Below are 19,597 nucleotides of genomic sequence, written 5' to 3'. Positions count from 1 at the left end.
GATGAGAGGGGTGGTTAATCTACCCACAAGGTACAATTTCCAACTAACAGGAATTCCAGGGAGATAAAACAGTAGGAAATTATCCAAAAATAGTGGAAAATGTTCCGGAAGTAAAAGGAGAGACTATTCAGCACAATGAATAAAATATAAAATGCCCACACCAAGAGACATATCATTATAAAATTTTGTAACACCAGGAATAAAAGCTTCTGGTAAAAAAATAATAATAATAGTAAAGGCTCTACACATAGAGGAGATGAGAAGAAATAAGAATTAAAATAGAACACAGTATCTTTTGGTTGAAGATGACATACTGAGCAGTTGAGTTTATCACCTCGTATTCTTGGAAACTCAGTGAAATGATAGGGAAGAAGAATTAAAGTGAATAAAGTCATTAAATTGCTGTGAATTGAAAAGGAAGTGGGCACCCGTATTCTTCAACTGGGAAGACCAGGAGGATGGGAAATGAAGAGGGTAATACAAAAGAGCAGGGAAGGAACCTCATCCCAAGCACATGGTAGAGAGTTCTTGCCTCCAGGGTCAGCAGACACAAAGGACAAATATGGGATGAAGAGCAGATGTTGATGGGAATCATGGAAAAACATCAATCATCAGCTTCCCTTGCCCATGCCAGTGATGGTGGCATTTGCTCCCAGGCTGAAATCTGAGAAACATTCTCTAAATAATTAGACTAGAAGGATTTCAGGCTCCTCCAGTGGTGACTGAGATCTCAAAGTAGAGAGAACCATCCTCATCTGGAAATTTTGGGGAAGAAAGTGTATCTGCCCATTCCTAACCTGTGCATATGTTAGTGAAAGCTTTGAGTGAAGTCGGCCGTTGGATGTGCTCATCAGCCACCCCTCCCTCGCCTCAAACACACATGCACACACATGCACAACTACAGATAGACACCCACAGTATAGTCAGCCCTCCCACTCAGGAGAAAGGTCAGTAAAGATAGAGAAAATCATGCCAACTACCTAAATGAATGAACCCAGTGTCTCATTATCAAATATAAACAGGTAACTAGCAATACAAGGAAGAGCTACTGCACAAAGTGGAAAAACTGAGGGCAACACACAAAATGACGGATCCTCTCATCAATCAGGGCTTTGAGCTGCAGAGCACAGCATCCACTCCACCTGAATTTATTCATGTATTCAGTGGATACTCAAAGACCTACTATAAAAGGGGCACTATTCTAGGTATTGGGGGTATAGCAATGAACAAAACAGGCAAAGGCCCCTCCTTGCAGTCAGGTGGGTCCAGGCCTTCTGGGTGAAGAACAGCAAGCAGAAAGGCCCTGAGATGGGAACAGGGATTGTATGTTCAAGGGACAGCAGGGCCCCTGTCCGGCTTGGAAAGAGAACAAAGGGAAGAGCAGCAGGAGGTCAGGTCGGACCACACAGGGCCTTTCAAGTCATTGCAAAGAATTTTGTCTTTGCTATGAGGGAGATTAAGACCTATAAAATGGATTACTTTGACTCCACATTGAAAACAGACTCTAGAAGGATAAAGGCAGAAGAAGGGAGACCAGTGAGGACACTACTGCAATAACCCACATCAGAGATGGTAGTGCTTTGGTCCAGGGTGGTGGTGGTGGAGGTGATGAGAAGTGGTCAGATTTTAGAAATATTGTGAAGATAGAACTGATAGGATTTGCTGACGGCTTGGCTATTAGTTATGAGAGAAAAAGAGAAGTCAAGGATAATACCACTTTTTTACCTCAGCACTGAAAGGATAGGGTAGCCATTTATTGAGATGGGGGAAGACTGTGAGAGGAGGAGCGTGTTGGCGGCAGGGCCTGGTTTTAGACCTACGTATTAGTGAGCTATTGCTGCATAGCATATTATCCCAAAATGTAGTGGCTGAGAAACACCAAACATCTATTATCTCACAGTTTCTGTGAGCCAGAAATCAGATACACTTTAGCTGGGTCCCTCAGCTCAAGGTGTCTCATGATGTGGCAGTCAAGCTCATGGGCTAAGGCCCCATTTGAAAGCTCAACTGAGAGGGGATCTGCTTCCCAGCTGACTCATGTGGTTTTTGGCAGGCCCTGGCCTCTCACCACGTAGGCCTCTCTGCAGGGCTGCCTTATGACATGATAGTTGGCTTTCCCAAGGGTGAAGAATGATCCAAGAGAGAGCTAGAAAGAGTGACTGCCCAAGTTGGAAGCCACAGTCTAACATAAAGTGTGCCAAACTAAGCATTATACAGGTCTCAGAAGGAAAAAGAGCAAAGAGGATTGAAAAGGTATTTGAAGAAATCATGACTGAATCAAGAAGAAATAGACCACTTGAACAGACTGATCACTAAAAAGGAAATAGAATTAGCAATAAAAAAAACCTTCCTACAAACAAAAGTCCAGGATAAATGGCTTCACTGGGGAATTCTACCAAACATACAAAGAACTCATATCCGTCCTTCTCAAACTCTTCCAAAAGACTGAAAACTCATTCTATGAAGCCACCATCACCCTGATAACAAAATCACACAAGACACTACCAAAAAAGAAAATTACAGGCCAATATTACTGATGAACATAGATGCAAAAATCCTCAACAAAATATTAGTAAACAGAATCCAACAGCACATAAGAAAAGATCACACACCATGATCAAGTTGGATTCACCCCAGGGACACAAGGACAGTTCAACATATGCAAATCAATCAATGTGATACACCACATCAACAAAAGAAAGGACGAAAATCACATGATCATCTTAACAGATGCAGAAAAAGCATTTGATAAAATTCAACACCCATTTATGATAAAAACTCTAACCAAAGTGGGAATAGAGGGAACATATCTCAACATAATAACAGCTATTTATGACAAACCCACAGCCAGCACAGTACTCAACGGTGAAAAGCTGAAAGCCTTCCCGTTAAAATCTGGAACAAGACAAGATGCCCACTCTCACCACTTCTATTCAACAGTCTTGGAAGTCCTAATGCCAGCAATCAGGCAAGAGAGAGAAATAAAAGGGATCTAAATTGGAAGAGAAAAGGTAAAACTGTCACCATATGCAGATTACATGATACTATATACAGAAAACCCTAAAAGCTCCACACAAAACCTACTAGAGCTGATAAAACAATTTGGCAAGGTAGCAGGATACAAGATTAACATTAAAAAATCTGTTGCATTTCTTTACACTAACAATGAATTAGCAGGAAAAGAAAGTAAAAAAAAAAAATCCCTTTTAAAATTGCATCCAAAACAGTAAAATACTTAGGAATATATCTGACCAAGGAGGTGAAAGACTTACGTATGGGGAACTACAAAACATGGATTAAGAAAATTAAAGATGATGTGAAGATATAGAAGGATATCCCATGATCTTGGACTGGAAGAATCAATATTGCTAAAATGGCCATACTAACCAAAGAAATCTACAGATTTAATGTGAACCCTATCAAATTATCCAGGACATTTTTCCACAGAACTAGAACAATTAACCCTAAAATTTATATGGAATCACAAAAGACTCAGAATTACCAAAGCAGTATTGAAGAAAAAGAACAAAGCTAGAGGAATAACCCTCCCAGACTGCAGACATCAAAACTGTGGTATTGGCATAAAAACAGATATATGGATCAATGAAACAGAATAGAGAGCCCAGAAATAAATCCACAGATCTACATTCAATTAATCTCCAAAAAAGCAGGCAAGAATATACAATGAAACAAAGACAGTCTCTTCAGCCAAGGGTGCTGGGAAAACTGGACAGCAGCATGTAAATCAATGAAATGAGAATACTCCCTCACTCCATACACAAAAATAAACTCAAAATGGCTTAAAGACTTAAATATAAGACAACACATGATAAACTTCCTAGAAACAAACATAGGCAATACATTCTCTGACATAAATCTTAGCAATGTTCTCCCAGGGCAGTCTACCCAGGCAATAGAAATAAAAGCAAAAATTAACAAATGAGACCTAATTAAACTTATAAGCTTTTGCACAGCAAAGGAAATCATAGCAAAACAAAAAGACAACCTATAGAATGGGAGAAAACATTTGCAAATGATCAGACTGATAAGGGCTTAATTTCCAGAATATATAAACAGCTCATACAACTTAATAAGAAAAAAACAAACAACCCAATCCGAAAATGGGCAGAAGATCTAAACAAGCAACTCTCCAATGAATACATACAAATGGCCAATTGGCACATGAAAAAATGCTCAATATTGCTAATTATCAGAGAAATGCAAATCAAAACTACAATGAAATTTCACCTCACACCAGTCAGAATGGCCATCATTCGAAAGTTTACAAATGATAAATGCTGGAAAGGGTGTGGAGAAAAGGGAACCCTCCCACACTGTTGGTGGAAATGTAGTTCGGTGCAGTCGTTATGGAAAACAGTATGGAGGTTCCTCAAAAGACTAAAAATAGACCTATCATATGATCCACCAATCTCACTTCTGGGCATATATCCAGAGAGAACCTTAATTAAAAAAGATACCTCAATGTTCATAGCAGCACTATTTACAATAGCCAAGACATGGAAACAACCTAAATGTCCATCAACAGATGACTAGATAAAAAGTTGTGATATATTTATACAATGGAATAATACTCAGCCATTAAAAAGAATAAAATCATGCCATCTGCAGCAACATGGATGGACCTGGAGATTGTCATTCTAAGTGAAGTAAGCCAGAAAGAGAAAGAGAAATACCATATGGTATCACTTACGTGTGGAATCTAAGTAAAAAAGACAAATGATCTTGTTTACAAAACAGAAACAAGAGTCACAGACATAGGAAACAAACTTATGGTTACCAGAGGGGGAAGGGGGTGAGAGGGGATAAATTGGGAGTTCAAGAATTGCAGATACTAAGTAATATATATATATATAACTGATATATAATATATATAGTAGATAAACAGTAAGTTTATACTGTATAGCACAGGGAACTATATTCACTATCTTGTAGTAACTTATGGTGAAAAGCAATATGAGAACAAATATATGTATGTTCATGTATGGCTGGGGCATTATGCTGTATACCAGAAATTTACACATTGTAAACTGACTATACTTCAATAAAAATATATATATACAAACAAAAAAAGAAGTGAGTCAGTATGCTCAGCCTTCCCACATTCAAAGAAAGGATTACACAAGGGCATGAATACCAGGAAGTGGGGTTCATTGGATGTCCATGTGGCAAGGTTATGTGGGCAGTTTGAAAAAAATCTGGAATTTGGGGGAAGTCCAGCTAGAGAGTCATCACCAGGAAAAGTATTTGTTACTGGGTATTAGGCATCTTAGAAAATCTTTGAAAGGATAGGCAGAATCAATCCTCAGTCTCCAGAAACATCTCCCAGAACCATACTGCAGAACCAGTCTGGCAAAGGATCTACTGTGGTCCCTGCTGCTACAGATCTCTGAGAAAGTTTGCCTCTGCGTCCTGTCAGTGCAAAATATATGCCAGGTGTCCTAGCAGTCTCTGCATGTAAACAACTTTAGAATCAAAGTTCTCAAAGAAACATATTTTGATTGACAGAACCCAAACCTATGTCCTAGTTACAAGCAGTTGCAAATGTGATTTTTAAAATACATCCTTTATGGGAGGAAAACATTAATATCATGGAGAAGTATTAAAATATAGAGTGCTCAAAAGATGTAAGGCATCTTACAAAGGACCACTGTCCTCACATTCTGAAGGAACCAAGATAATTTAGCAGAAATTGGGGATCATAAAACAAATCTAACTAAAAGCCACAAACAGATATGGATAGATATTAATCATGTCCATTAAAAACTCCAAAAAGAAGCAAAGAACAAGAAATAGTTTGTGATAGTTAAAGATGTAGATACAGAAATTAAGAATGTAAATTAGGTGGAAGAAACAGATGTGAGAATCTTCCAAAGTATAGAACAAAAAGAAATGGAAAATCTGAAGAAAAAAGATAAGAAACACATAATCTTAATCTAAAAGGGCCCACATTTAACCAAGACATCTTAGAAAGAAAAGAGGGCATGAAATTATTTTTTTAATGTTTTTTAATTACCAGAACTAAAGGGAGATACTTGAACAGTTCTTCTGAGTACCAAATTCATTGAGTGCAAAAGGACCCACAGTTTTAGTATCATGAAATTTCAGAATACCCAGAATATAAAGATGTTAATGACGATGAAACTGATTCAAAAAAAAGCTAGTATTTTTATACTGCTTACTGTGTGTGAGCAGCTGTTTCAACTTTATACATATTACATTATTCAATCCTCAAAATAATCCTATGAGTTAGCTACTACTATTATTATTATTAGCATTTTTCAGATGAAAAAACGGAGGAATTTACCCAAAGATACAGAACTAGCAGGTGGCAGACCTGGGATTCAAACCAGCAGTCAGTCTTAGTACTCCTGACCACTACTTCCTTTTTCAGTGACACCAAATTCTAGAGGGCAGGGAAATGCCTTCAACATTTTGAAGGAAAATGACTTTAATTTTAAAATTAACCAAAACATTCATCAGATATTAGGGGAGCATAATATATGTCCTGATACGCAAAAAATCATCTATTCCCAAACCCATTTTCAGACATGCAAGAACTCGGATAAGTAAAAACACATTTTCAGACATGCAAAACACTGTATACTTTTTCTGAAAAAGTAACTTAAGGATCTAGTGCGACAAAAGGAAAAATATATCAAAGACAATGACATGAGCTCTAAAAACAATGAAACTAAAGAGGGTAACAAAAAGCTATCCCAGCATAACTACTATGCAAATTACCTAGAAATAAGTCAATGTATATTCATAGCCTCAGGATATATTGAACACCTGGAAGGTATTAGTTATAGGGTAAAAAATTTTCCCCTTACAACAAAAAACAGACTTTTAAAAATGCCAGGGGTACAAAATCGTACAAGAATATTAACTCCAAAAGCAAAACAAACTACACATAGCACTTTTCAAAGTACTTGACAGAGTTTGAGGGATGAGAATGGATTTGACTTTGACTCTTGGAATATCCTTGTTGACATGAAATTTGATTTTTCTGCGCATCCAACCTGCCCTGTTTCTTCATTAAACAATGTTTATTTAAATGTAATTTTCTAAACTATCTTCCATTAAGATAAACTGACAAAATAACACAGCTAACTGGACATGGAAAGAAAAGAGAAGTAAAGAAATACGCAGGCATGCAAATTCCTCTACTGTGCATGTTAGTAAAGAAACAATATCTAAAGAGCATGGCTCAAGAAACAAGTTTAAACATATCACTTAAAGTTATCAAAGTAACCAAAATAAGACGCAGTCTTTAAAAATAGAACTAACAAGAGCAGGAGGAGGGTGTCAGAAAAGGAGACAGTAGAAGTGAATTAAATTCCGCGTTTTTCACGCTGGTAATTCGTAGACATTGCTTAAAACCCAGGAACCGCGGCGCCGAGGCGTCAACGACCACGCGGGTAGCGCGCCGGAGGCAGCCGTGAGGAGACGCAGAGACTGCGACAGGCTTACCTGGGAGCAGGACGGCTGCAGAGGCGAGCTAGACTATCTCCGTCTTGTCTGAGTTTCAATTTCCAGATACACGTTGAAAGAAATCCAAAAAGGCGGATGCTTTCCTCAAAAAGTGGAGGCGGCCTGGAGGCACGGCCGCGCGGCCCCCCTGGGCGCCCGCCATCTTGCTCCCGCTTCCGCGCCTGCTCAGGTGCGGGCTCGGCTCCAGGCGCAGGTGCTTCCGTTTGGAGCCAATTGACCTCCCGCCTCCTGGACCTTTGGCAGCGCGTGGATTGGCCCAGAGAGGGGCCGCGGGTAGAATCTGACGCCGTTTCTCAAGAGACTCCAGCTGCCGCGGCCCGAAGCGCCTTGGGCATCCGAGGAGCTCAGGAGGGATGGGCCGCACTGGCCCGGGAACGGGGCCCTGCTCGGGCCGCTCCAGGTTCTGCAGTTTTGGGGCGCCTGGAGAGTGGACAGCGGGCTGTCAGGGCAGCAGGAACACCCCCCCCCCAAGTGTATCTTGAGCTTCGAGCATGAACTGGGAGGTACTGAGCTGAAGAGCTTGAATTATGTCGAAAAGGACCACCCCCCAACCCCGGGGCCACCTAGACATCACAGGGTGAGACTCGGAGAGGGAGCTGGAGGTTCTGTGATATGCAAACGGAGTGACACGCAGGAGACATTTAAGTCCTGCAAACATATTGGAAATACCCGAGACCTTGTTTGTACTCACAGGTTGGTGAGGTCTAGGGAAACTTGAATTATATTTACCCAGCTTTCAAATCATCATCATCATTCTATTCTGCAGAAACTCAGTGTAATATTAAACGTATTTTATCTCACCTTTTTGGATGCAGAATGTGTTGTCTGTGTCCTGATCCAGCCTCCCAGTGCTGGCCTTGCTCTCCACGTATTGTCTCCAATCCAGCAGCTGCGGCGGCGGCCCCTGAGAACTGTAGAAACACACAATGCAGCCTCGCCCCAAGCCTTCCCCAACCAGAAACTGCAGTGCAGCAAAAGGTCTCCCACCCCGAACTCCTCATGACTCATGAAAACATCAAAGCCTGAGAAGCCCTGCTCTGAAAGAGTAGTTCTTAACCTGCCTGTACTTTAGAATCACCTGGACAACTGAAAAAAATTCGGATGCCTGGGCCCCACCTCAAAGCAATTAAATCAGAATCCCGGGGAGTGGAGCCAGATGGCAGTGTTTTATAAAAGCTTCCCCAGGTGATTCTAGTGGTCAGCTCCTGTTGAAAACCTTTGCTCAAAGGGTCAGCCTGACTGAATTTAAGGGATGCCTTTACCGTGGCTGCCCTCCTTACAGATTCAGATATGCTTCCCTCTCCTTCTCTCTGCCATGGACTTGCCTACTTTGGGCTCCTTCTTTCTTAATAAATGATCCTTTGTCCAGTGCCAGTCGGGAGTCAACCATGGAGGAAGATAAGGAGAAGTGAGCTCAGGTGATTAAATGAAGAGTGAGGAGGTCAGCCCTAATACCAGTAAAAGCTTGTGTCAAACTGAAGTGAAGGAGGGAGAATTATGAAGGACCTTGATGGCTGGGCAGAAAAGTTTATTTAACGTGGTGGGGCGGGGGAAGAGAGCCATTGACGATTGGAGAGAGGTGGAGAGAAAGGTCTGATGAGAGTTTAGTTTGGTAAACTGAATCTGTATCTGAAAATACATCTTTACCCATTTCAAACCAAAAATTGAGATGATAGTCACTTAGGTATTCTTCTGATAACCACCTACCAAGGTGTTTCTCATACCAATCTGCTCTGGGGCCGATAATGAAATCCAGTAAACCCTTGCTAATTACATTCTCCAGTGAATTGTAAGACTGCCTTATCCACAGTCCAGAGATTTGTGTCATCAATAACTGTGTTAAATATCCTCAATTCCTTACATTTGGGGTTTAATTTTGGTGTTAATTGTACCAATTAACTCACACAGCATAGTTTTACATACCTGCAGGACAGTTAGTGTGCTGATTCCTCTGAGGACACTATCCACGTTTCTCTGGCCCTGAAATTAATCAGCCTTCTGGATAAATAACCGAAAAGTCGAAATTTCTTCCTCATGTGAAACACTCCATAATATCTTTGAATTAAAACTCAGAATCAACCTTACTGGTGTGGCCCTATCACAAATGTGGCTGAAAGATAGATTAAAGAAAGTGAATAGGCTTCCATCCTTCAGATCTCCTTGAAGAAGGACATTTGTCATTTGAGCTAGCAGTTTTAGGAGCCAAGGTCTTCTCCAGCTAATCAAATCATCTCCATCTACTAGTACTTACTCCTCCCTGCCTGGGCTGTATTATAGTTTCCTTGTATTAACTTACCAGGAAAATTGGTAAACCCAAGTGGCGTGTTTCTCCCTAATCTCTGGGTTGGGTGGGGCAGTGGAAGACAATTTACAATAAAATCAAACTGCATATTTTTTTCACTTATATTGTGAGAATTTCCCCCCATGACATTAAATGCTTTTGGAAAATATGATTGTACATGATATAGTTTACATATATTTTGCAAATTACATACCATAACTTTTTAAACCATTCCTCTACTGTTGGACATTCAGTTTGTTGGACAACTTTTATTCATCAATAACTGCCATGAATTTTCTCCTGTGTAAATCTTTGACTCCTTAACAGATTATTTACTATGAACTGCAAGTACCTTGTTTCTCCTTAGCATTCTCCTCAGTGCTAACAGTAGGCGTGGTTTCACATATGGCGCTTAATAAAAACACGTTAACTCCACTCGTGGTCTAGATCAACTTGCATTGGGGCCCTATTAAAACTATCTCTTTAAGAAAGAAAAATACCATATGATATAGTTTATTTGAGGAATCAGAAATAAAGGACACAAATGAACTTATCTACAAAACAGAAACAGGCTCACAGACTTAGAAAACAAACTTATGGTTCAGAGGGAAAGGGGATGGGAAGGGATAAATCAGGAATTTGAAATTTGCGCCTCCTGGGGAGTGATAGAAATGTTAGCTATCTTGATTGTGTGGTGGTTTCATGGGTGGTATCAAAATTTATCAAATTGTATATCTGAAATATATGTAGTTTACTATACAGGCATCATGCCATAATAAAAGTGTTTTAAGAAACTGTCTCTTTAATATTAAGCTATACAGAATCACAAGATTGTGGCAAATCCAATTATCATCTATCATGAGTTGTTCACTCTATAAATAGACATCTTACATTTTGTTATATTCAACTTCTGAAATGTAGCAGACACCATTAAAGCACTAGAAAATCAAAGCACAAGTAATAATTCTTTTAAAAAAACACTTTCCAACATGTATATATCATGCATATTTATTCATCTGCTGCAGCAGCAAAACTCCCTATTCAAGTGATGTCCTTTCAAGAGGAACTATTTAACAAACCTTAGGCAGTACTGGATTTAAGCTACCTTCCTGGTGCCTTATATGATGTATGCCGTCATATACAATGTATACCATCATATGCAAATTATAGCATCAAGTCCCGATTTGACTGTCGGATGCAAACATCACACGCATGCACATGTACGCAAGCACACACACTCATATTCTGTGTATGGCAGTAATGTCCCAAGACTAACGTCCCAGGACTGATATGACTATCAACTGTTGAGTCATCAAGAGAAACAGAACACCAAGACAGAGGAAACCTACATCCCAAAGCTATTTAACTACTGCCTTTGGGGAAAAACAGAGTAACAAAAATACAAAACACTTCCAGAAATCATCTTTAAAATGTTTAGTTTTCCCAACATCATGAAGTAGACTGAACCCAAATAGGATTTAAGTATCTATCCAGCTCTGGGCCCAGAGTTGCTCACGGAATACAGGTTAACTTCACAAAGATTTAGACTGAGTCCATTTACTTCTGATATATTGTGGGGTTTTATTGTTGTTGTTGTTTGTTATTTTTGTTTGTTTTGGTGGAGAAGTACTAGGGCTTGAACCCAGGGCCTCGAGCATGCACTCTACCACTGAGCTATACCCTCCCCCAATTTACTTTTCATCCCTGCAGGGGTTCTGGAATTGTTTCCATTCTCTGTGGTTTTACCTGATAGCAGCTCATTTTACATGAGGGGAAAAGAGATTCAGTCATATTCAATCTAAGGGCATCCTTAATCTAAGGGTATCCTGCTTCCTAAGCAATCTAGGGACAACTGGAGATTTACCATTTCAAAAATCATCCAAGTACTTTCTGTGTATATATGTAGGCTATATTTAGGCTCTCATTATCTCTTTGTGTTATGTAACTTGACTTTGCAACTTTTACTTCTGAAAGTGCCTGGTTACAGTCATGTATAACATACTTAGCAAAGGCTGTTTCCTGGCCTATTCCCAGCAGTTACAAAAGAAACTTTCAGGCCACCTTCCCTATGATGTGCAGATGGGTTTGGTGTGCACCCCAGAGATGACAGTCGTCCCCTCTGCCCTCTCTGTTAGAGCCAGAAGAGGCAATCCAGTCACCTTGTGATCCCTGACCTTACCTGGCCTTAGCTGATTGGACACCAGACCCAAGATGACTCAAGCAGATTTTCTGCCCCAAGGACTTGGAGACAGCGACTCTGTGACTGAGTTGGCTAGCTGTATGTGTTTCTCTTTCTTGTGTTCTCCAAATAGCTTCCAGCCCTTCAGCTTTCTGAGTCGTGTGCTCCTTTAATATCCAAATAAAATGTAGTGAGTGCTGTGATGGAGACACATGCCATGTGTTCAACCAAATTTCATTTCCTTTTTCTCTTCTTGGGCACACATTTCCCAGCCTCCTTTACAGTGAAGTTGGGGCCATGGGAAGAAGTGATGTCAGCCAATTCCATGTCTGGTCCTTAAAAATGCAGTTCCCCAGCTTTCTCCTTCTCTTCTGTAGTGACCTTAGATGCCATGTGTTCAAGATGGTGACGAGCCTCATGTCCTACACCAGGCTAAAATGTTTATGGTGTGAAGCCACTGAGATTTCAGAGTTTATTTGTTATCCCATCCTAGCCTAGCCTTTCTTGAAGAATACAAGCCTCACTTCACATATGGTGACAATCCCCAAACCTCTAGAAGTAGTTCTGAAAATTTCCAAGAACGCGCGAGGGCTTTAATTCTCCTAGTCCTCTTTGTCTGAATTCCTGTAACTGTTGAATTCTTGATGCCTCTTGAGCCACTGTTCTTGCTTTGTATTCCCTTCCCTCCTGACCTGGAAGGGCTCTTTTTCTGTTGCTATAAAGCTGTTGTATGTTAGTCTTTTTACTAAAAACTTTGAGACAATGGACCAAAACAACATCACAGTACAGAACAGGAGACAATTTCAAATTAACCATTAGACATAATAAAAGTCAATGGCTATCTCATGGGGCACAGGTTAACAATTTTGATACTGCAATACACATGTGTTGGAGTTGGACAATTAAGTAAGTAGATGGCAAATGGTTGAGCCAGGCTTCTCTAGTTGGGAGTGGGAGTTTATAGTAAGCAAGGGGAAGAGGCTAGGATAATCCATGTGGTAATGGATTAGAGTTGGAGACATCAGTATAGATTCATGTTTATCTTGAAATGAGAGAGATGGTTACATATAGAAATATTTACAGGTAGGTATGTATGCATAGGTTAACAAACATGCATATATTTCCTTGTTCTCTGAGCTGAGAGGGCTGCTCCCCAGCAGCAAGGAACACACATAGCACCCAGATCTTTGTTTCTAATACCATTCTCTAATAAAAGGAACCAGGGCTCCTTGGAGAAACTGCTGATTCTAGGACTGGGGCAGGAAACATACAAGATGAGCCCTAAATTTCTAGTCACAAGGGAAAAAAATTGTAACTGTGTATGGTTACAGATGGTAACTAGACTTATTGGGGTGATCATTTTGCAATGTATATGTATATGGAATCATTATGTTGTACACCTGAAATGAATAGAATGCCATGTGTCAAATGTATCTCAATACAAATTTTTAAATTTAAATTTTGAAAAATGAAGAGGCAATTCCTCCAGTATTTGTAAAATACATAACTCATAGAGAATTTCAATATGAAGAATTCCTACTACTCAGAAGACAAACAACACAGTAAGTTTAAGATATTCGTGCTATAGTATGCTCAGGAAAGGTGATATGGTCTCTAGAGTAGAAAGACATTCTAACATCTCTTAGGACACCCAAAGTTAGTGTTTGTTCCATCACAGCAAAATGCTTCTTTTCTAAGACCAAGATGAAATAATACAAGGGTAGAGTGGAAGACGTTCTCCTTTCCAGACACCGTATGTACATAAAATATGGGAGAGAATTAGTCCTGGAAAAATCTAAATGCAGTAAAAAAGTTTTCCCCTATTTTCTGGAGTCTTGAGATAACACTCTACAAATACTGAGGACATATACATTAAAAATCCATATCAAACTCTTATTAATTCAGAGCATTATGGGGGAAAAAAAGGGATAAGCCAGGAGCATGTTACAGTGCCAGAAAGTAGGAAAGTGCACAAAATCAAGAAACAAAACACAAAACTCAAATAATGGGATGTGTCAAAGCAATACAGGGGCCAACTGAAAAGGAAAGAACTCCTAATGGCCAGAGCTGGCCAACATTTGAGCAACAAAATAAACAAAGTAGTACTGGATTATAACCCAAAGCATAAATAGCCATGAGTCTATACTGACATAAATAAATGACTGAATAAATAAATGGGAGGCACAGACAAATATCTCATGCAGAAAAATTCTCTTTCCAGCAATGCCCAGTGACCTTGCCTGTCACCACCAGAAATGCACATTAGGGAGTCTCTCGAACAGGCTTCTTCCTCTGGCGTCCCCCCAACACAGTTGATGCATCTTTCTTTTTTTTTAATCAGGTTGACCTTCTTCATGTGCTCTGTCATTCTGATGAGCTCAGAATTCTCCCAACTCTTTCCTGAGCTATTGTGGTTCCCCGGTCGCAGCTCTCAGAGAAAACATGCACCAGGGAGTGGGACTTGCAAAGGCATTAGGAGAAGTCAGAGGAAGCTGTGGAGGTGGAGGGGGACAGCTCTTGGTGAGGCGGCTTTAAATTTTTTTCCATTTTTGTCTATCATTTTTCTGGACTTGGTGAGAAGGAACGAGATTTCAGGGTTGGCCATGCTGCCATCTTGAAACTGGTCTGTCCTCTAAAATGTGCAAACAGTAGAGCTGTTCCTTTCTTTTCTTTTCTCTTTACTAGCATTTTCTCCTTCCTATAATCAGCCAAACGCCCCCTGCAGAAACACTGTATATGGATTGGCAATTTAGTTCCCCAAAGTTCAGTTGTAACTCTGCAGATGTTTCAAATTTAAAACTATTTTTTTCCATCTCTGGTTTCTCAAAGATTCTTTGACCCTACAATTAAAAAAGGAAAAACAAATAACTACCAAATGAACGCACTAAAGACCATACCTCTTGACTCAGTATTGTTAACTGTCTATATAATGTTAATCACCAACCCCTGAGTTCAGGAGAGCAGACAGTGTGTGCGCACCCCCGGGAGCTGATGCGCAGTCCCCTCAAAGACGGCTCTCCTGCACTTGAGTGGGTATCTCATGTGACCCTGATTTTCTCACAGATGTTTCATGCTGTAATTCTTGATTCTACAGTTGTTAATCTTACAGAAATAATTTAGCAGAAGGCAGAAAAGCTAGTATTTATTAAGTACATCCTACCTGCCTACTATTTTGTTCCACGTACTTTATCTCATCTAATGTTCCCAACCACCTCATGAGGTAGGAATTACTACCCACTTCTTATAAATGAGAAACCTGAGTCTTGGAGATTAAATGAACTGCCCAAGATTGAGCTCCTTATTAAGCGGCAGAGGCAGGATTCAAATCCAAAGCCCATGTCTTTAGAACCCACCAAACTGAGAATTGGATACATTTAAGTGAAAACATTGTGGAAAACATGTTCTCCCGATAATTACTATTCATTCAGCCCTTATAATATACATACTTTCTCTCTAATCTTTGTGAAATCTGTAAGTAGGTATCATTGCTGTTTTATAGAGAAGGAAACTCATCCTTCAAGGTGTTGATTTGCCTGCAGTCAGTCTCATGGTCAGACAAGGAACTGGTTCCATACAAGGGTGGGACTGAGGTTGGAACCCAGGTCCATGTTGTTTCAGAGATGTGCTTTTTTTTGGTAGATCAGCTGGATCTGGTGAACTCACTGAGAGTGACTGTTTATTGAGGTCTAATTATATGCCAGGCACTAAATGGAAGAAATTTTTACATATTGAGGTATGGAGAAGTCATTCTGGCTTATACATGATTTAACTTGAATTTTATGCTAAGACAGCCTGCTTATAGCCCAACAAACAAACATTGTGCATCTGCTTTAATTATTAAAGAAAAGGGTGCATTGGCCAGAAGTAAAGAATGTCGATGTTCATAGTGAAGATTAAATACCTCCCTTCCGGGGACACCAATGCTGCTCCACTTTTGATGGTAAGACTCCTTTCCCAGGTGCCTAGGCCATACTGACGTGCTGTGTACGTACTGATTTTTTTTTTTTAAACGATGAAGGGTGTCTACTGATATTATCATCATCTGATTGATTGATTTTCCATTTCTACTCTAAAATATAGACCCCACACAGATTTTAGGGGAGTCATTTATCAATGTACCCCCAGCTTCTAGAATAATGCCCAGCATAAAAGAACTGCTTAGTAGATAACTGAGTTACACTAAATCAATAGGCTAGGTAGATTCAAGTATTTGTTGAATTAAATTGCATTAAAAGGTTAGGATCTGTAATGTGTCTGACTGACACACAGCTAGGAAGCGGCAAAGCCAGAAAGTGAGCTCTGCTTATTCCAGCACGTGTTTATACAGAGGAAACCCAGGGAACAGGAAGGAAGAAGATCTCAGTACGTCGGCGATATAGCCCAGGGGTCAAAGAAGACAGGGGAAGGGAAAGGGTTTCGGCTGACAGGTGCTGAGCAGAGAGGAAAGAGTGAGGAAGAGGAGGCAGGAGCAGCTACTGCACAGAGAGCTGGCAATTGGAGAGGAGAGTGGACAGTGTTAGTGGAGGCTCCTCCCTCTAGGGGAGGCTTTGGCATAACAGGGAGCGGAGAGTGAGATCCTGATGCTGAAGAAAAACAGGTAAGGGGGAGATGTGGCAGAAGAGGCATAGGTGAAAGGGTCAGCTTTCAACAAGGCGGGATGTCAGGCAGGAAAAAAGATGAATGGGTAGCACGTCCTGGAGGCCTCAACCTTCTCCTTGTGGGGGAATGTAAAGAACACCTGCTGAGAAGTGGGGGTGGAGAAGGGGGGCAGGGAGAAGGCTGGAGAGGGAGGAGGTCGGGAAGTGTCTAAGGGCAAGCTTGTGCAGATGGACAACATAGGTTTGTAATAAACCAGGTCTGAAGAGTTGGTGCCAATCCCCAGAAGTTCGGTGAGGCTTGGGAGAAGCACCAGAAAAGGCTGCCTGCGGGAACTGCCCAGAGTTGGCAGCCTGTGACAGTATGACGTCGTAGCCTGAACGGCTGGTGACAGGGAGGGAACTGCTCCCCTCTTCCGGGCCCACATTTATGTGTTATTTCTTCTTATAATACCCCATCATCATTAAGTATGAAAGCAGTCCACTTCTGCAGAATATCTTTCCTCACCTGCAAGAATAAAAAAGAGATTCCCATTTTAAAAATACATTAGGTGATCATTACTAAACAGAACAAAATCAATCTTTTTTTTTAAGAGTCTGAACCATGGTTAATTGCTAATTAGAGTTGGGGACCTGTTGTCTAGAAAAGTAATAATTAGAACAGATTTCAAAAAGTAAATATACAAGCAACATGTTCATTATTGAAAATCTGGACAATACAGAGAATTTTAAGAAGAAAAAAGTATCTGTAGTCACATGATCCAGAGGAAAAAGCATTTTTAATATTTTGATGATTTTTAAAGCTGGAATCACCCCGTTGATTATTCTGTACACCATGCTTGTCACACACTGTCAGGAATGTTTTCTAACTCATCAAAGAATTTTAAAACTATGAATTCACTAACTGTGTCATACATTTTATAGATATACTACATTTAATTTTTTTTAACTTTCAGCCTGTTTCCAAGTGAAAAATTTCAAGTTGAAAATTGCTGCAAGGTACATTCTAGTCATTACCTTAGAACAGATTTATAGAAGTGGGACCAGTAGGTCAAAGAATGTATTTTTCAGGTAAAATTTTAAAATTATTTTTTGAATGAGTAATACACACATAGGTCAAAAATCAGAATGACCTAGAAGGTCCACAGTCTTATTCCCATCCCTGCCCTTGTGCTCTTTGACCCCTATAGTTAACTTTTTAGTTTCTTATTTTTCCTTCCAGTGTATCTTTCTTAAATGTTTATCCTTAATTCTCTCATTCTTACAAAAAAAGAGAGACTATCTTTACACAACTGTTCCATGTCTGGTTTTGTTCACTTCATTATCCTGGACATCTCCCCCTATCAGTGTGTAGAGATACTTCTTATTCCTCATCTCCTAGTGGTTATGTTTGATGGTGTGGTTGTACCACAGTTTATTCCACCAGGACCCCTGAATTGTCCTCCTCTGCTATTATAAATAAAGCTATCATGAATAACCTTGACATATGCCATTACATAGATGTTCGGAAATAGCTGTATATAGATTCCAAAAATGAGATGTAGCGTGACCCCCTGCCGCCAGGGTGTGCAGGAAAACATTCTTTGCAGAGCTTTGACCTCATAAGCAATCTGATTTTTAAATGTTTTACAAAATTCTTGGGCCCATGTGAAGTATAGAGATTTATCGCTGAAACTTTAGTATAATGAGTAAAAAAGAGATACTTACATATTTGTGGATTGTCCAATAAATGCCAAGATTCTTCAATGTGCAGGTACCATCTTTTTGTGTTCGTTATTGTCACATGCACCATTCCTAATTATTTCCACTGTTAAGATAAAAGGAGCAAAACTGTTATTACTTGCAATGCTCTGGCTGTTCGGGATCTACTCATATTGCAACAGTATAGATTTTCTGGCCTCTGCTTTTCCCTAGTACCATTTATTTAGTGCTGTTCACATTACTTGTTGCCACATCATCCATCTTGCCCCCGGGGAATACAGACTTCTAATGGCTTTCTTCAAGGTTGTTACTGTGCTGTGTTGATGGCATCCACAAACTCTAGTCTTGCCAAAAGTATGCAGGAAAACGTGATTGGGAATTTTTTTTCTGATCATGGAAAATTTACCATTTAGAATTTTATCACGTACGTGTACGACAGTTTCCAACCATGTCTTCTCTTGAAACTTTAGCCTGTGGTTACTACATTTCTAGGTGTGATTTCTTTCAGTGTCGACTGCACCCTGACAAGGAGTTAAACTTTAGTCAGGCTCTGGAAACTTCTCCTCGGTCCATCTATGCACTTCCTTGTAAAACCCAGATGTAGCAAGAACCCCAAGTCAATTTAACCAGAACCCCTCACCCTAGATAACTGATCACCCTTGATATCTGAATGGGTTTCTCATCCCTGACCATCCCCCAAGTGATGTCCTATTACCTTGGCCTCTTCAGCAAAGAAATCCCGTTAGGCCCAATGAAGACAATATTTCAAGAAGGGAGACTCTCAAATACTTTGAGAGACTGAGTAAGATGAAGATTCCTTACTGAGGACTGATCACTGACATGCAACATAGAGACTGCTGGTGTCCCTGACAGGTGTACCTTCAGTGGAGCAGTGGGGACAGAACCCTGATCTCCTAGAGAGTGAAGTAATTAGAGAAACAGAGTAGGCTCCTGGGCAGTTGAGGGGTAACTTGATGTCTGAGGTTATAAATCTGAAGATCTGCCCTAGCAGTCATGTGCTTTTCATGAGCCATATTCAGCTGCTCAAGTGCAGGCAAAGAGGAGGCAGAGGAGAGCTGTACTTAACCAGAGCGGTCCAGTAAGTATGAAGGAGGCAGTTGAGGATGTACGGATTGACGGGCCAAGGAATGTAAGCTGAATAATGAGTGAAAGAGTGGTAAAGCAGTTGAGTGGAGTTCTAGGTATGGTCAAAGCCCAATTCAGTATGCTTGTAAATACAACATGCGTACACAGATCAGAGTCTCCTCTGGGTGAGTTCCACACAGATTCAATGTTCATCTAGTTTATCAAGAAGTAAGTACAACGAGG

The 19,597-nt window shown here is 40.2% G+C and overlaps 1 long non-coding RNA gene across 3 annotated transcripts in view; it reads right to left on the bottom strand.

The window, feature by feature from the left end:
* The window catches only part of LOC116667688, a 58,819-nt gene extending 50,331 nt beyond the window's left edge, over nt 1-8,488 (bottom strand). For all 3 annotated transcript variants that reach the window (XR_004324671.1, XR_004324672.1, XR_004324673.1), the window contains exons 1-2: nt 8,314-8,488; nt 7,492-7,932 (exon numbers count right to left, since the gene is read on the bottom strand). This is a non-coding gene — a long non-coding RNA (uncharacterized LOC116667688). The remainder of the gene's footprint in view (nt 1-7,491; nt 7,933-8,313) is intronic.
* Nucleotides 8,489-19,597: the final 11,109 nt, after the last annotated feature.

The sequence above is a fragment of the Camelus ferus genome, chromosome 12, assembly GCF_009834535.1.
Source record: "Camelus ferus isolate YT-003-E chromosome 12, BCGSAC_Cfer_1.0, whole genome shotgun sequence".
In the NCBI taxonomy this organism is placed as follows: Eukaryota; Metazoa; Chordata; class Mammalia; order Artiodactyla; family Camelidae; genus Camelus; species Camelus ferus.
The sequence above is the reverse complement of the archived record's forward strand: the minus strand, read 5'-3'. Positions and strand labels throughout refer to the sequence as shown.